Source organism: Papio anubis, chromosome 9 (genome assembly GCF_008728515.1).
Source record: "Papio anubis isolate 15944 chromosome 9, Panubis1.0, whole genome shotgun sequence".
Classification (NCBI taxonomy): Eukaryota; Metazoa; Chordata; class Mammalia; order Primates; family Cercopithecidae; genus Papio; species Papio anubis.
The window spans coordinates 99339505-99351306 of record NC_044984.1 but is presented as its reverse complement, the minus strand read 5'-3'; the positions used below and the strand labels follow the sequence as shown (position 1 = coordinate 99351306).

The window sequence follows — 11802 nt, the reverse complement described above, 5'->3', positions numbered from 1 at the left end:
AGGGGGCGGGGCGAGGGCCGCGATTGGAGGAAACTGCGGTGGGCGGAGTAAGGAGCGGAGAGAGAGGCGGGGTGAGCGTGGTGCAGCCCGGAGGCTGCGCGGGAGCTGGGGCCATTCCTATCCCTGGGATAAAGTAAGGTTCAGACTCTGTCATAGGAAAAAAGAGCTGGCTCGATTTCGCCAAATTCGGGCATAAAGAGCATAACATTAGGCTGCCCTCCTCTTTATCCTTTTTTATTAAATTTATTTTTTAATTGGTGAAAAAACACGTAACAAAATCTACCATCTTAACCATTTTTAGTTGTACAATTCAGTGGTGGCAGACCTCTGGGTCATTTTCATCATGCAAAACTGAAACTATACCCATTTACCCCTACTCCAGTCCCTTGGTAACCACCATTCTACTTTCTTTGTTTCTTTCTTTTTGAAACAGCCTTGCTCTGTCGCCCAGGCTGGTGCCTCAACCTCCCGAGTAGCTGAGGTTACAGGTGCACATTACCACGCCCGGCTTATTTTTGTATTTTTGTGTAGAGACGGGTTTTCACCATGTTGACTGGGCTGGTCTTGGTTTCCTGACCTCAGGAGATCCACCCACCTTGGCCTCCCAAAGTGCTGGGATTACAGGCGTGAGCCATCATGCCCGGCCACCGTTGTTCTACTTTCTGTTACTATGAGCTTGACTACTTCAGATACATTATGTAGGTGGAATCACACAGTACTTGTCTTTTTGTGACTAAATTTCACTTAAAATTATACCCTCAAGGTTTAGACATGTTGTAGCACATAACAGGATTCTCTTCTTTTTTAAGCCTGAATAATATGCCATTGTATGTATATACCACATTTTCTCTTTCTTTCTCTCTTTCTTTCTTTCTTTCTTTCTTTCTTTCTTTCTTTCTTTCTTTCTCTTTCTATTATACTTTAAGTTCTAGGGTACATGTGCACAAGGTGCAGGTTTGTTACATATGTATACATGTGCCATGTTGGTGTGCTGCACCCATTAACTCATCATTTACATTAGGTATATCTCCTAATGCTATCCCTCCCCCTTCCCTCCCCCCGCCCCAAAACAGGCCCCGGTGTGTGATTTTCCCCTTCCTGTGTCCAAGTGATCTCATTGTTCACTTCCCACCTATGAGTGAGAACATGCGGTGTTTGGTTTTCTGTTCTTGCGATAGTTTGCTGAGAATGATGGTTTCCAGCTGCATCCCTGTCCCTACAAAGGACATGAACTCATCCTTTTTTTATGGCTGCATAGTTTTCCATGGTGTATATGTGCCACATTTTCTTAATCCAGTCTGTCATTGGTGGACATTTGGGTTGGTTCCGAGTCTTTGCTATTGTGAACAGTGCCGCAATAAACATACGTAAGCATGTGTCTTTATAGCAGCATGATTTAGAATCCTTTGGGTATATACCCGGTAATGGGATGGCTGGGTCAAATGGTATTTCTAGTTCTAGAGCCTCACATTTTCTTACCATTGATCTCTCAGCAGGTGTGCAGGCTGCTTCCACCTCGTGGTCATTGTGAACGATGCTGCAATGGACATGGTTGTACAAATATCTCTTTTCACTGCTTTGGGATACATACCCAGACATAAGATTACTGGATAATAGGGTAATTCTACCTTTTAGCTTGTTGAGAAGCCTCCATATAGTTTTTCATAGTGGCTGTACCATTTTACATTCCCACAGAGCACAAGAGTTCCGATTTCTCCACATCCTTGTCAATATTTCCTTTTTCTGTGTGGTTGCTTCTTTCTTTTTGACAGTGGGCATCCCAGTAGGTGTGAAGTGATATCTTGAAGTTTTGATTTGCATTTCTCTAATGATTTAGTGATGCTGAACATCTTTTCATAGGCTTGTTGGCCATTTATGTATCTTCTTTGAAGAAATGACTATTCAACTCCTTTACCCATTTTTAAAATCTGGTTATTTGTGTTTTTGTTGTTGAGTTATAGGAGTTCTTTATATGTTCTGGATATTAACCCTGTATTGGATATATTATGATTTACAAATATTTTCTCCCATTCTGTAGGTTGCCTTTTCACTCTATTGTGTCCTTTCCTCTTTGTTAAGTCTTTATTGACCACCTGCAGTATGTCCAGACCCCTCTTACACAGGATTCAAAGCAGAAGCAGCAGAAATCTTGGACCAATCTTTTCTGCTTATTTCTGACAGAGCAGAGGCTCCAGAGTTAGCCTGGAGTGGATTAAATCCAGTGTCATATTATCCATATAGTAGTTGTGACTTTGGGCAGATCACTCCCTGAGCTTCTGTCTTTCTCTGTAGAATCAGGAAAATAATACTTCCTGGGGATGTTATAAGAGATAAAAGAGAAAAGGAGTAAAATGTATATAATGGCACTGGTGATACAGAATGATTGGGCTCCCGGCTAAACCCCACTCTAAAGCATGGAACTGTGGCCCTAAGTGACAATAGCTGACCCCATTTTTCAGCTAAATGTTGCCTTTTTAGCCCACCATGCCCCTATCCTGTGCCCATAAAAAGACTTCAGCTGGAAGAGCAATATAAATGGCTAAGTGTTGGGGATACAAGCAGAGACTACAGATAAATGCGGTCAACTTCAGATGGTGTGGCTTCAGGGAAAGATCACCTTCTTCCCCCACCATTCCCTTTCCAACTCCCCATTCCACTGAGAGCCACATCCATTGCCCAAGAAAATCCTCCACATATACTACCCTTCGATCTGTTCATGTGACCTGATTCTTTCTGGATACCAGACAAGAGCCCATGAGGGCAGGGGCTGGGACATTGCTCCAGAGCCCACACACAGCCTGCTCTCACCAGAGAGGAGTGACTGGTCAGTTCCAGCATTCATATTTTCACTCTGGTTCCTGACTCACTTGCACGCTCCCTCTCGTGAGGAGTGGCAAGCAGCAGGCTGAGTGAAATGAGCCATTCCAGTTCCTGCCCATGAAGGGGGTCAAGGTCAAGGGAATAATCCCATCTCACTGGTAGCAGCATTATGATGATCATCATCATAAAATAACACTATATTATACCAAGTTACAAAAGCTAGGCCTTAAGAATTATGAGAGAAATAACAGTAGGCACTGAGGAAGAAAACACTGATTAATGCATTTTAAAAGTTATTTCACTATCTTCCTACTTCCAGTTAAAACCTATTAAATCATACTTCCAGTTAAAACCTATTAAATCTAGAGATCCTTTGCATTCCCAGCACTGAGCTTGTAATAGGTACACAGTTAATGATTAATCTGTGTTTGATGAATGAAAGAACAAAAAGAAGATGAACAAACGAATAATTGTTAATTAACTGTTTTATTGATTGACCACCTCGACAAACCTGGATTCTAGCCACTGGAAATGTCCTCAATCACTTTTGTGAATTGTTGGTTGAGATCTGAAGTATCCCACAGGTACAGCGCCATGCAAAATGAATGGGGCTGTTCTTGCATTGCTATAAGGAAATAGCCAAGACTGGGAAATTTATAAATAAAAGAGGCTAATTGGCTCACCATCCTGTAGATTGTAGAGGAAACATGATGCTAGCATCTGCTAAGCTTCTTGGTGGGGGCTTCAGGAAACCAACAATCATGGTAGAAGGCAAAGGGGGAGCAGGCACATCACAAGGCCAAAGCAGGAGCAAGAAAGACTGAGCAAGGTGGCCAGATGTGGTGCAGTGCAAGATTTGGGCAGGGACACACATCCAAACTATATCAACACTGCTAGTTTGTAAGAATAACTTAGAAATGAGAAATGAAGACATTCATATCTTGCCAAGATAGTGTAGAAAATGCACTGGCAGAATTTAGTCACCCTTCCAGAAAATTATGTTGTTAACTAAAAGAGCAGTTTTGTAAAATATGAAGGTGAATATAAAACATAGTTTTTCTACTTCTAATCTCTTTGAAAGATAATTGAGTGTTTAAAGCAAAAAAATATGTATCGTGGGGTTTGTAACAAATATAGAAGCAAAATGTATGGCAAGAATAGCACAGAAAACGGAGGTGGTAAATGGAAATATATGTTGTAAGGATCTTATATTTTATGTGAAGTGTTTTTAGTAGGGTTTGAAAATAGATGGTGATAAGTTAAAATTTTACATTGTAAATACTAGAGCAACTACAAAAAAATTTAAAAAGATGGATATCTAATCAGCCAATAGTGAAGATAAAATGGAGCCATAGGCTGGGCACGGTGGCTCACGCCTGTAATACTAGCACTTTGGGAGGCCGAGGTGGGCAGATTGCCTGAGCTCAGGAATTCAAGACTAGCCTGGGCAACCGGTGAAACCCTGTTTCTACTAAAATTACAAAAAATTAGCTGGGCATGGTGGCGTGCACCTGTAGTCCCAGCTACTTGGGAGGCTGAGGCAGGAGAATTGCTTGAACCTGGGAGGTGGAGGTTGGCAGTGAGCCAAGATCATGCCACTGTACTCCAGCCTGGGCAACAGAGTGAGACTCTGTTTCAAAAAAAAAAAAAAAAAAAGAAGCCATAAAATATATTCAATTAATCCAAAAGAAAGCAACATAAAAAACAAAGAGGAACAAAGAACATTTGGGACAAATAGAAAACAAATACTGTCATGGTACAGGTAAGCTATACCCATTTCAGTAATGACATTAGATGTAAATTGGTGTCTTCCTCCATTTGGGCTGCTATAACAAAATGCCATAAACTGGGAAGCTTATAAATAAAAGAAATTTATTTCTCACAGTTCTGGAGGCTGGAAGTGCAAGACCAAAGTACAAGGAGATTTAGTTTTTGGTGAGGACTCACACTCTGATTCATAGATGGCCCCTTCTTGCTGCATTCTCAGATGGCAGAAGGGACAAAGCAGCTTTATAAGGGCATCATCCCATTCATAAGGGTTCTACCTTTATGACCTAATCACGTCCTTAAGTTCCCACCTCTTATATCATCATCTTGGCGGTTAGGATTGTAACATATGAACTTTGAGAGGACACAAATATTCAGACCATAGCAATTGTTCTAAGACGTAAAGCAAAAAAAATTGACAGACTAGATAAAATAAAACCCAACTGTCGGCTCTCTGCAAGAAATTTGCTTTAACTGGAGAGATATGGTTAGGGTAAAAGTGAAGTGATTTAAAGAGATAAACTATGCAAATACGAAACAAAAATAAAGCTGAAATAGCTATATTGCTGTCAGACAAAATAGATTTCAAAACAATATTACCAAGGGTAAAAAGGGACTTTTCATAATGATAAAGAGATACACTTGTCATGATGATATAACAATAATTGTGTTTGCACCTAATAACAGAGCTTTATAAAATAAGAAGCAAAAACTAATAGAACTAAAAAGAGAAATAGACAAATATTATATTACTTTTGGAGACTTCAACACTCTTCTCTCAGAAATTGGTATAGAACAAGTAGACATAAAACCAATAAGTATAAAGAAGACTTACTATCAACCAACTTAACCTAATTGACATACAGACCCTGCAACAGCAGAATATACATTGTTTGAACTGTTTACAGCAATCAGTAACATAGATCATATGCAAGGCCATAAAACAAGTCAAAAAACATGAAAATAACTGAAATAATATAGAGTTATCTGATCTTAACTAAACTAAACTTAAATAATACAGAGTTATCTGATCTTAACTAAGCTAGAAATCAATAACAAAAAGATATTTTGACAACCTCCAAATATTTGGAAATTAAATAATTCAATTCTAAAAAACTCATGAGTCAAATAAAAAATACAGGGGAAGTTATAAAATATTTTGAGCAAAATTAAAATGAAAACACAAAATATCGAAGTTTGTGTGATAAAGCAAAAGCAGTGCAAAGAGGAAAATTTATAGCGTTAAATGCTTATATTTAAAAAGAAAATCTCAAAAATTTATCTAAGCTTCAGCATTAACTAGAAAGAAAGGAGCAAATTAAATTCAAAGCAAGTAGAAGGAAGAGAATAATAAAGAGTAGACTAAAATAAGAAATAAACACAATAGAAAAATATTTTAAAAAACCCAAAACTGACTATTTGGAAAAAAAATCTGTAAATTGATAAACTGTATCCGGACTAATCAGGAAAAAAAAAAGAAAAGAGAGAGAGAGGACACAAATTATCAGTTAAAAAAAAAAATGAAAGAGGAATATTGTTACAAATTCAGCACACATCAAAAGGATAAGAGAATATTCTGAAAAATTTTAGCAAAAAATTTTTAATTTAGATGACATATAAATTCTATGCAAGACACAAACTGCCACAATTCATTAAAGAAATATAGGTAATCTGAATAGCCCCATATCTTCTATTAAAAATTTCATATTTGAAAATCTTCTCAGAAAGAAAACATCAGCCACAACACTGATATGTTAAGGGAAACTTTTAGGAAAGAAATAATGGAGGTTCTACATAAACTCATCCAGAGAATAAAAGAAATGATTACACTTCCCAGCTCATTTTATGAGGTGAGCTTGATATTAAAATCAGACAAAGACATTACGGGAAAAGTATAGATCAATATTCCTTATCATAGATGCAAAAATTCTTAACAAAACTTTAGTAAATAAATTTCTTTATGTATAAAAAAGATAATATATTGTTACCAAGTATAATTATCCAAGAAATGGAAGGTTGTTTTAACTTTAGAAAATCTATCAATGTGATTTATCCTAATAGCAGACTGAGGCAAAAAAAACTATATCACCGTCTCAGTAGACGCAAAAAAACTTTTGACAAAATTCAATACCTATTCATGATAAAAAGCTCTCTGCAAACTAGTAGTAGAGGAGAATTTCCATAACCCAATAAAGGACATCTATGAGAAATCAACAGCTAACATCATAAATATTTTTCCTCTAATTTTGAGAATAAGGCAAAGAAGTCCATTCTTGCCACCTCTACTTATCAATTAACTAGAGGTCTTTACTGCTGCAATAAGGCAAGAAAAAGAATAAAAGGCATAAAGATTGGAAAGAAGGGATTATAACTGTTTTTATTCACAAATGAGATAATCATCTATATAGAAAATCCTAAGGTTTATCAGTTTTATTGATTTTTTCCAAAGTTCCAGCTACAAAAAATATTAGAATTAATAAATAAATATGGGAAGGTAGCATGATATGAAGTCAATATACATAATCAACCATTTTTCTATAAGCTAACAACAAGCAATGGGAAATTAAAATAATTTTATTCACAATATAAACACAAAATACAAAGGGATAGAATTATCAAAATATATGAAAGATGATTACAGTGAAAACTATAAGAGCTTGGTTGAAGAAATTAAAGAACAGCTAAATAGAGATGTATACCATGTTAATGGGTCAGAAAACTCATTACTGTTAAGATGTCAATTCACATCAAATTAACAGATAGGCCCAATGCAGTCTAGTCAAAATCTCAGCAAGCTATTTTGTAAAAATTAAGAAAATGGATTTAAAATTTGTATGAAAATGAAAAGAACTTTCATTTATATGAAAATGAAAAGGCAAAACATTTCTGACAGAGAAGAATAAAGTTGTAGGACGTAACACTGTCTGGTTTGAGAACATATTATAAAGATAACAAGAGTCAAAACAGAGTGGTATTAGTGTAAAGACAGACTATTAGACTAGTGGAACAGCATAGAAATCCAAGAAATCGATCTACACATGTATAGTTAATTGATTTTCGACATAGGTATCAAGATAATATAATTGGGAAAAGGTACTCTTTTTAATAAATGGTCTTGGAATAATTGGATCCATATGCAAAATAATGAACCTTGACTCTTACCTCACACCAGAAATGTAATTTAAATCTAAATGGATCAGAAAGGCAAACTTGAGCTAAAAGTATAAAACTTCTAGAAAAAAAGAGAAAATATTTGTAACCTTCATTCAGGCAGAACTTTCTTAGATAAAACATGCTACTATCCTTTCAAAATTCATAAGTTGAAATCCTGACTGCCAATGTGATGGTACTAAGAGACGGGGCCTTTAGAGGTGACTAGGTCATGAGGACAGAGCTCTCATAGATAGATTATTGTCCTTATAAAAGAAGCCCCAGAGAGCAATCTTGCCCCTTCCACCAAGTGAGGATGCAGCAAGAAGGAGCCATCTATGAACCTGAGAGCAAGCTCTTCCTCACCAGATACCAAATCTCCCAGTGTCTTGATCTTGGACTTCCCAGCTTCCAGAAACGTTAAGAAATAAATTTCTACTTTTTGGTCATTGGGAAAGTCTGAGTCCTGTCCTCTCACCCGCCTCCCCGGACACCATGAACCTCACCACTCGCTCCACCTTCAACAACTACCGGTCCCTGGGCTCTGTCCAGGCGCCCAGCTACGGTGCCTGGCCGGTCAGCAGCATGGTCAGTGTCTATGCAGGCACCAGGGGCTCTGGTTCCTGGATTTCCGTATCCTGCTTGACCAGCTTCTGGGCGGCATGGGGTCTGGGGGCCTGGCCGCGGGGATGATTGGGGGTCTGGCAGGAATGGGAGGCATCCAGAACGAGAAGAAGACCATGCAAAGCCTGAACGACTGCCTGGCCTCCTACCTGTACAGAGCAAAGAGCCTGGAGACCAAGAACCAGAAGCTGGAGAGCAAAATCCAGGAGCACCTGGAGAAGAAGGGACCCCAGGTCAGAGACTGGAGCCATTACTTCAAGACCATTGAGGACCTGAGGGCTCAGATCTTTGCAATGCCTGCATCGTTCTGCAGATCGACAATGTCTGTCTTGCTGCTGATGACTTTAGGGTCAAGTATGAGACAGAGCTGGCCATGGCCCGTGACATCCATAGGCTCCGCAAGGTCATTGATGACACCAGTGTCACTCGGCCACAGCTGGAGACGGATTGAGGCGCTCAAGGAGGAGATGCTATTCATGAAGAAGAACCACGCAGAGGAAGTAAAAGGCCTACAAGCCCAGATTGCCAGCTCTGGGTTGACCATGGAGGTAGATGACCCCAGATCTCAGGACCTCGCCAAGATCATGGCAGACATTTGGGACCAATATGATGAGCTGGCTTGGAAGAACGAAGAGGAGCTGGACAAATACTGGTCTCAGAAGAATGAGGAGAGCACCAAAGTGGTCACCACGCAGTCCGCCAAGGTTGGAGCTGCTGAGATGACGCTCACAGAGCTGAGACATGCAGTCCAGTCCTTGGATATTGACCTGGACTCCATGAGAAATCTGAAAGTCAGCTTGGAGGGCAGCCTGAGGGAGGTGGAGGCCCGCCACACCCTGCAGATGGAGCAGCTCAACGGAGTCCTGCTGCACCTGGAGTCAGAGCTGGCATAGACCCTGGCAGAGGGACAGCGCCAGGCCCAGGAGTACGAGGCCCTGCTGAACATCAAGGTCAAGATGGAGGCTGAGATCGCCACCTGCCACCGCCTGCTGGAAGATGGCGAGGAGTTCAATCTTGGTGATGCCCTGGACAGCAACAACTCCATGCAAACCATCCAAAAGACCACCACCCGCCAGATAGTGGATGGCAAAGTGTTGTCTGAGATGAAGGACACCAAAGTTCTGAGGCATTAATCCAGCAGAAGACAGGGTACCCTTTGGGGAGCAGGAGGAAAATAAAAAGTTTGGAGGTCAAAAAAAAAAAGAAAGAAATTTCTATTTTTTGTAGTCCATCCAGTTTATAGTAATTTGTTACAGCAGCCGGAATGGAATAAGACAAGACATAAAAGTTATCAACATACATGAAAAATGGATACATTTTCTCCAGCAAAATTAAAATCTTTTGCTTTTGAAACATGCTACTCTAAATGAAAAGATAAGCCAAGACTGGGAGAATATATTTTCAAAACCTACATCTAATGAAATACAGGCCTGCACCGCACAGTAACATTTCAGTCAACAGTGGACCATATATTCAAAGGTGTTTCCATATGATTTTAACACCATTTTTTACTGTACCTTCTGTATGTTTAGATATGTTTAGATACACAAATACCACTGTGTTACAATTGCCTGCAGTATTCAGTCCAGTAACATGCTGCACATGCTCCTGGGTTTGTAGCCTAGGAGTAATAGGCTACACGGTATAGCCTAGGTGTGCAGTAGGCTATAGCATCTAGGTTTATGCAAGTATGCTCTCCCGTGTTCACATGACAAAATCAACTAACAGCACATTTTTCAGAATGTATCCAACATTGTTAAATGATGCATGACTGTACTTGTATCCTAAAAATATAAACACTATTACAATTCAGTATTAAGAAGACAAATGATCCAATAAAAATGGGCAGAAAAGCTCAATAGATACGTCATCAAGAAGGCATACAAATGTAAAATAAATAGAAAGAAGTGTAACGTCATTGGTCGTTATAAAAATGCAAATTAAAGCTACAATGAAAAAAACACTACATTTCTATTAGAATGGCTAAAACTAAAGATTACAAATACCTTGTTGGTTAGGATGTGGGGCAATTCAGTGGTTTTCAGCTGTGAGTCATTTTGCCCCAAAGGACATTTGACAATTCCTGGAGACATTGTAGGGCATCACAGTCAGCAGGGAGTACTGGCATCTAATGCATAGAGGTCCGAGATGCAGCTATACATTCTACAAAGCAAAGCACAGCTTCCAGAACAAAGAATTATCTGGGCCAAAGTTTCAATAGTGCCAAGGTTAAGAAACCTTGAAACTGGGAACTCTTATACCTTGTGGGAGGGAAAATGAAATAGTATAACCACGTGGGAAAATAGGTTAGCAGTTTCTTATAAATGTACGTGTGCCCTATGACACAGCAATTCCATTCCTAGGTATTTGTCATATGGCAGACAGTCTCCAGCATAGCCTCCAGTGATCCCATCTCCTGGTATTTATGTCCTTATGTAATCTCCTCCTCTTGAGTGTAGACTAAATATAGTGAATTGCTTCTAATGAATAGAATATAGTAAAAGTAATGGGGTGTTACATCTGAAATTAGACTACAAAGAGACTTTGACTTCTGTTTTTGCTGCTTTCTGTCACTCTGAGAGAAGCCAGCTGGCGTGTTGTGAGTTACCTTGTGTGAGTTCCACATGGCAAGGAACTGAGATTGGCCTCCAGCCAATACTCAAGGCAGAACTGAGACTTTCAGTTCAATGCCCACAAGGAACTGAATCCTGTCAGTTCCTTGTATGAGTTTATTGCGTAAGAGAGCTTGGAGGCAGGTCCTTACCTGGTGAAACCGTTTCTGTTTTTTTGTTTTGTTTTGTTTTTCTTGAGACAGAGTCTCACTCTGTCTTCCAGGCGGAGTACAGAGGCATGATTTCGGCTCACTGCAACCTCCCACCTCCCAGGCTCAAATGATCCTCCCACCTCAGCCTCCCCAGTAGCTGGGACTACAGGCACATGCCAACTATGCCTGGCTGATTTTTTAATTTTTTGTAGAAGTGGGGTCTCACATTGCTGCCCAGGCTGGTCTTAAACTCCTGGGCTCAAGCTATCCTCCTGCCTCTGCCTCCCAAAGTGCTGGGACTACAGGCGTGAGCCAAACCTGGTTGAGCCTTTTGATGAAACTACAGCTCTACCAACAGCTTAACTGCAACCTCTTGAGAGACCTTAAACTAGAGTCACCCAGTTATGGTGGTGAGCATTTTACAGTAGAATTGACGCTAAACAATGGGAATAAGTTTGAAAGAATAGTGTTTAATGGGCCGGGCGCCATGGCTCATGCCTGTAATCCCAGCACTTTAGGAGGCCAAGGCGGATAGATCACCTGAGGTCAGGAGTTCGAGACCAGCCTGGCCAACATGGTGAAACCCCATCTCTACTAAAAATATAAAAACTAGCTGGATGTGGTCATGGGCGCCTGCAATCCCAGATACTTGGGAGGCTGAGGCAGGGGAATTGCTT

General features: G+C 39.8%; 1 pseudogene; it reads left to right on the top strand.

Annotated features, from left to right (window-relative positions):
- The first annotated feature begins 7727 nt into the window (after positions 1–7727).
- Positions 7728–10520, top strand: LOC110740752 (annotated as a pseudogene).
- Positions 10521–11802: the final 1282 nt, after the last annotated feature.